General features: G+C 49.1%; 1 pseudogene; it reads left to right on the top strand.

Moving 5' to 3' along the window:
• The first annotated feature begins 2,381 nt into the window (after positions 1–2,381).
• Positions 2,382–3,664, top strand: LOC149136870 (large subunit ribosomal RNA; annotated as a pseudogene).
• Positions 3,665–6,937: the final 3,273 nt, after the last annotated feature.

The raw sequence follows: 6,937 nt of genomic DNA, 5'->3' as shown, positions 1-6,937 counted from the left end.
CTGGGTGAACATGAACGGTACTTGCGTCCATTCGTTTCGCTTTAGCGTACGTCCGTTCTGGGGGAAAATGAACGGTACGTGCGTCCGTTCGTTTCGCGTGAGCGCACGTGCTTTCTAGGCGAAAATGAATGGAACGTGCGTCCGTTCGATTCGCGTGATCCTACGTCCGTTCTGGGCGAAAATGAACGGTACATGCGTCCACTCGTTTCGCGTGAGCGTACGTCAGTACTGGGCGAAAATGAACAGTAAGTGCCGTCATTCGTTTCTCGTGAGCGTACGTCCGTAATGTGCCAAAATGAACGGTACGTGCGTCCGTTCGTTTTGGGTGAGAGTACGTCCGTTATGGTCGAAAATGAACGGTACGTGCGTCCGTTCGTTTCGCGTGAGCGTACGTCCGTTCTGTGCCAAAATGAACGGTTCATGCGTCTGTACGTTTCGCGTGAACGTACGTGCGTTCTGGGCGAAAATGAACGGAACGTGCGTCCGTTCGATTCGCCTGAGCGTACGTGCGTTCTGGTTGAAAATGAAAGGAATGTGCGTCCGTTCGATTCGCGTGAGCGTACGTGCGTTCCGGGCGAAAATGAACGTTACGTGCGTCCTTTCGTTTCGCGTGAGCGTACGTGCGTTCTGGGTGAAAATGATCGGTACTTGCGTCCGTTCGTTTCGCGTTAGCGTACGTCCGTTCTGGGTGAAAATGAATGTTACGTGCGTCCTTTCGTTTCGCGTGAGCCTACGTCCGTTCTGGGCGAATATGAACGGTACGTGCGTCCGTTCGTTTCGAGTGAGCGTACGTCCGTTCTGGGCGAAAATGAACGGTACGTGCGTCCACTCGTTTCGTTTGAGCGTACTCCGTACTGGGCGAAAGTGAATAGTAAGTGCATTCATTCGTTTCTCGTGAGCGTACGTCCATTATGGTCGAAAATGAACGGTACGTGCGTCCGTTCGTTTCGCTTGAGCGTTCGTCCGTTCTGTGCCAAAATGAACGGTATGTGCGTCTGTTCGTTTCGCGTGAGTGTACGTGCGTTTCGGGCGAAAATGAACGGTTCATCCTTCTGTAGGTTTCGCGCGAACGTACGTGCGTTCTTTCCGAAAATGAACGGAACGTGCGTCCGTTCGATTCGCGTGAGCGTACGTGCGTTCTGTTCGAAAATGAAATGAATGTGCGTCCGTTCGATTCGCGTGCGCGTACGTGCATTCTGGGCGAAAATGAACGTTACGTGCGTCCGTTCGTTTCGCGTGAGAGTACATGCGTTCTGGACGAAAATGAACGGTACGTGCGTCCGTTCGTTTCGCTTGAGCGTACGTCCGTTCTGGACGAAAATGGACGGTACGTGCGTCCACTCGTTTCGCATGAGCGTACGTCCGTTCTGTGCCGAAATGAACGGTATGTGCCTCTGTTCGTTTGGCGTGAGTGTACGTGCGTTTCGGGCGAAGATGAACGGTTCGTGCGTCTGTACGTTTCGCGTGAACGTACGTGCGTTCTGGGCGAAAATGAACGGAACGTGCGTCCGTTCGATTCGCCTGAGCGTACGTGCGTTGTGGTTGAAAATGAAAGAAATGTGCGTCCGTTCGATTTGCGTGAGCGTACGTGCGTTCCGGGCGAAAATGAACGTTACGCGCGTCCTTTCGTTTCGCGTGAGCGTACTTCCGTTCTGTGCCAAAATGAACGGTATGTGCGTCTGTTCGTTTCGCGTGAATGTACGTGCGTTTCGGGCGAAAATGAACGGTTCATGCTTCTGTACGTTTCGCGCGAACGTACGTGCGTTCTTTCCGAAAATGAACGGAACGTGCGTCCGTTCGATTCGCGTGAGCGTACGTGCGTTCTGTTCGAAAATGAACGGTACGTGCGTCCACTCGTTTCGCGTGAGTGTACTCCGTACTGGGCGAAAATGAACAGTAAGTGCGTTCATTCGTTTCTCGTGAGCGTACGTCCGTTATGGTCGAAAATGAACGGTACGTCCGTCCGTTCGTTTCGCGTGAGCGTACGTCCGTTCTGTTCCAAAATGAACGGTATGTGCGTCTGTTCGTTTCGCGTGAGTGTACGTGCGTTCCGGGCAAAAATGAACGGTTCATGCCTCTGTACGTTTCGCGTGAACGTACGTGCGTTCTGGGCGAAAATGAACGGAACGTGCGTCCGTTCGATTCGCGTGAGCGTACGTGCGTTCTGTTCGAAAATGAAAAGAATGTGCGTCCGTTCGATTCGCGTGAGCGTACGTGCGTTCTGGGCGAAAATGAACGTTACGTGCGTCCGTTTATTTCGCGTGAGCGTACGTGCGTTCTGGGCGAACATGAACGGTACGTGGCGGCTCGCTTTTCACGAGGCGTTTCGAATCATCGTTACCGTGTCGGTCCCGCGCGCGAAACCGCGCGTTCCCGCTCCGACTCAGGTGTATTAGGCGGCCGGGGAGCCGAAAGATGGCGATCCACGACCGGTTAGGACGAAGCCAGAGGAAACTCTGGTGGAAGTCCGTAGCTCCTCTGACGTGCAAATCGATCGTCGAAACCGGGTGTAGTGGCGAAAGACCAATCGAGCCGTCTAGTAGCTGGTTCCCTCCGAAGTTTCCCTCAGGATAGCTGGTGCTACCGGGAGAACGACAAGCAATTCCGTCCGGTAAAGCGAACGACTGGAGGCCCCGGGGACGTTGACGGCTTCGTTCTACTCTCGAAGTCGGAACGGGCGAAACGGGCCGCTCCTCTCCCGATCGGAGGCGGCCGTTACGAATTGTCTTTTCTATTCTTGCGGCGAATGCACGGTGCCAAGTGGGCCACTTTTGGTAAGCAGAACTTGTGATGTGGGATGAACCGAACTTTCGGTTAAGGTGCCCTACGCTTCGCCCATTAGATCCCCGAAAGGGTGTCGGTCGATATAGACAACAGGACGGTGGCCACGGATGTCGGAATCCGCTCAGGCGTGTGTAACAACTTACCTGCCGAATCGACCGGCCCCGAAAATGGATGGCGCTGGAGCGAGCGACCGATACCGGACCGGCCGGGCGACAGCTTTCGCGATCGCCGGCGAGGCAACTTTCCGATGCTCGGTCGAGTAGGAGGGCGCCGTGGTGTGCATGGAAGCCGCTGGCGCGAGCCCAGGTGAAGCCGATCGCGGGTGCTGATCTCGGTGGTAGTAGCAAATATTCGAACAAGACCTTCGAAGACCGAAGTGGAGAAGGGTTCCGTGCCAACGGCGGTCGAGCACGGGTCAGTCGGTCCTAGGAAGCGGGCGAAAGCTTCCACGAAAGGCGCCGGATACGTCGCGAACGAAACGAAACGAAACGACAGCAGCAGCAACGGCCGGCCTCGCATCGAAAGGGGATCGGGTTAATATTCCCGAACCCGAACTCGTAGAGTGTCCGTCCGGCGGCGGGAACGCGGCGCGCTCCTAGCAGCACGTTCGTCGTCGAAGCCGGCGGCCGGGCGAAGCAGCGGCAACGCAAGCGAGCCCGGAGACGTTGCCGGGAGCCCCAGGAAGAATTCTCTCTTCTTCGTAAAGGACCGCGTCAGTAGAATCGGCTCGTCCGGAGATACGGATATGGTGCCTGTAGAGCGCCGCGTCTCGGGCGGCGTCCGGTGCGTTCTCGGCGGCCCTGGAAAATCCGGGTCCGTAACGATTCGCAGCTCTCGAGTCGGTCCGTACCCACCATCTGCAGCAGGCCTCTCATCGATTGCACCAATGTAGGTAAGGGAAGTCGGCAAAATGTATCCGTACCTTCGGAAGAAGGATTGGCTCCGAGGACCGGGTTAGTCGATCCGTGTGTGTCGCCTCGTTCCTGCGTACGCGGTCACGTCGCCGTACGCTCGGCATCGCGCTTCCGTCGCGCCGGGCGCCGCCTTCCGCGACAACGGGCAACCCGCCCCGCGCCGGTGCGCGGTCGCGCCTTCGGTCAACGGGGGTCGGCTTCGACGCGCGGTCCGTCCGGTGATATTCAGCGTGACAGTGTGACAAGGCTGACCCTTTGAATTACAGGCACAACAGAAACAGGAAGTAAGAGTGAGAGAAAGTTGTGGTGGAAAAGTACAGCAGGGTTCGCCACCATCCGCTGCCGGAGCCTCGTGGAGCTTTAGGTGTTTTCGCTCAATAAACACTCACAACGCCCGGTCTGGGAATCGAAACCGTGATCCTATGACCGCGAGTCCGCTGCCCTAACCACTGGGCCATTGCGTCTCCACTATTTGAATTGGTAACAAGTTTGTATTTATATACATCCCTTCTTGTAGCTATCACTTCATATCCAATGTGTCCTTCCTTTTCTGAAAGACAGCATTGTCATTTAAGTAAGATTTTGTTTCTATTTCTAGTAGATTAAGTAACAGCATAGATGTCCCCTAGCTGGTTCCATATTTTCATTGCAGTGATGGTGACTGCCTTTTTCTCAAACTGAAAGTTTCTGATTTTAGCATGTGTTGTTGTTGGTGGTGGTGGTGGTGGTGGGGCAGTTGTTGCTGTTTCCTTTCTTCTGTCTTCATATTAATACTTGTTCTACAACAATAAAAACAAACTTTGTCCAAATGTTGTAAGCTAATGCAGAAAATGAACCATCCCTCTTAGCAATGATGTGTAAATTGAAATATTTAAGAGTAATATTATTAAATTATTATTAAATTAGAATTTCTGAATTCTAACAATCCTATTTGTTGATCTTTTCTCAAACTAAATAATTTTGATAAAATAAATTCTGGTTTCTTTTGATTCTAATCTGCCTGAAACCACAGCTAGCTCTATGATACAAATTCACCAATTTTGAAGTGGTTAGTATTTAAGTTGGGGGAAGACATGGCTTAATGGTTAAGGTGTTAGGCTCTTAGACCAGGCATTGCATTGTGTCCTTCTACAAGGCGCTTCAGTTCCCATTGTGTCAATCTGCTCTGTTAAAAATGAATATCAGCTACATACTGGGGCAGCTCCTTTTCTTCCAGCTGTCATATTCTCAGGGTTCCACTAGGTTAAGTGTGAGTGAGAGCTGAGATAGTGCTTCTGTCTACTCATCATCATCGTTTAACGTCTGCTTTCCATGCTAGCATGGGTTGGACGATTTGACTGCACCAGACTCCAATCTGATCTGGCAGACTTTCTACAGCTGGATGCCCTTCCTAATGCCGACCACTCTGAGAGTATAGTGGGTGCTTTTACGTGCCACCAGCACGAGGGCCAGTCACACGGTACTGGCAACGGGGGCCAGTCACACAGTACTGGCAAATCATGACTATATAATTGTCTAAAACAGCTAGAGAAAGCATGGGTTATGTTACCAAGACATGAGTGATGGCTGTAGTATATTTAAATCATCATCATTTATTGTCTGTTTTCCACGCTGGCATGGGTTGGACAGTTTGACTGGAGTTGGTAAGCTGAATAAGTTCACCAGGCTTCACGCGTCTGTTTTGGCTTGGTTTCTACAGCTGGATGCCCTTCCTAATGGCAACCACCTTACAAAGTTTACTGGGTGCTTTTTAGATGGCAGCAACACTGGTGATTTTTACATGGCTCTGACACGGGTGTTTTATCGTAATTTTATGTAAGAATCATGAATCATCTTCAGAACACCAGTGAAATAGTGGAAAAATTAGTTATTGTAATGACATCCATCAAAATTCTTGATTCACTAGAAATATTATTACAAAAGAGTCAAAAAATCAAATGCAGAACAATTTTCTTCCTAAAAGGATTCTAGTACATTGCATGTGACTTCACTTTTCAACACAGGGTTTAGGGATTTATCTTTTGTTGCTGTTCTATTTCAGCAAATTTCTATTTAAGAGACATTAAATGATATTTAAAGGTTGTCTGTACTGATCTCAAGCCTCTACCTCTTTCACTTCTTTTGAGAAAGAGCCTAACAATATTACAGTTTTTGTGTAACTTTCCAGTTGATATCAGGATCTTGTGACTTTTAATGTCTATGGAGTGGATTTCTTCCACAGACCAGATAAGTATCTCAAATATTGCTCTCAAACTTTGATGCTAGCCCAACAATTTCAGGGAAGGAGGCATGTCAATTACATTGACCCCAGTGCTCAACTGGTTCTTATTTTATCGACCCTGAAAGGATGAAAGGCAAAATTGACCTCAGTGGAATTTGAACTCCGAACCTAAAGATGAACAAAATGTTGCAAAGCATTTTGTCTGGTGTGTTAACGATTCTGTCAGCTCACTGCTTTAAATATTTTAAATATGGCTATCAGTATTGGAACTGCAGAGGAATTGTGCAAAATTCTCTTGTTGTAAGGTGGCGAGCTGGCAGAAACGTTAGCAAGCTGGGCGAAATACTTAGTGGTATTTCGTCTGTGTGACACCGGTTGAGGTGCTTAGCGGTGTAGCCACACTGTGAGATTGGATTGTTACTAGTTATTTGAGTGCGTCTGTACAGTAAGTGCAAGTTTCCATTAATTGTTTTTGTGTGTTCTTGTCATAACTATTGTGTGATAGTCTTCGTTTGAAAACTATCGTGTGTTTCCCCCATGGGGGAAACAGTAATTGCTGGCAAGATGCCGAATAATGTTTCTTCGTCTGGCGAAGAGGAGTCAACCGGAGGAAAAAAATTAGAAAATTTATTGTTTGGAGAAGTTTCGGATTCTTCTGAAGAGGAGTTTCCAAAGCTATCAAATTGTACCGTTACAAGGAGGAACATAAATGTGAAAAACATACAAACAGAAGAAAAACAAAAAAGAAGTTTTGCGTCGGCGGTTGGAGGTGGAACCCGCCAGCTGTCGACAAACAAAAGCGACATATTAAAATACAAAGACATGCTAAAAATTGAAAACGGTGTTGTCAAAGTTCAACCACCGGAAGAATTATTATTAACAGAAAAAAAAACCAATTATTTTTAAAGTTTACTGCAAAAAAGGAAGGAAAATCGAGCGAGTGAGCGTAGAAAGAATTGAACAAGGTCTAAAGCCCATTTGGCAGGACATTACGTATCTAGCAAGAGGCAAAAAATTC

Source organism: Octopus bimaculoides, chromosome 2 (assembly GCF_046866305.1).
Source record: "Octopus bimaculoides isolate indiv1 chromosome 2, ASM4686630v1, whole genome shotgun sequence".
Taxonomy (NCBI): domain Eukaryota; kingdom Metazoa; phylum Mollusca; class Cephalopoda; order Octopoda; family Octopodidae; genus Octopus; species Octopus bimaculoides.
This window is presented reverse-complemented; position numbering and strand designations above follow the sequence as displayed.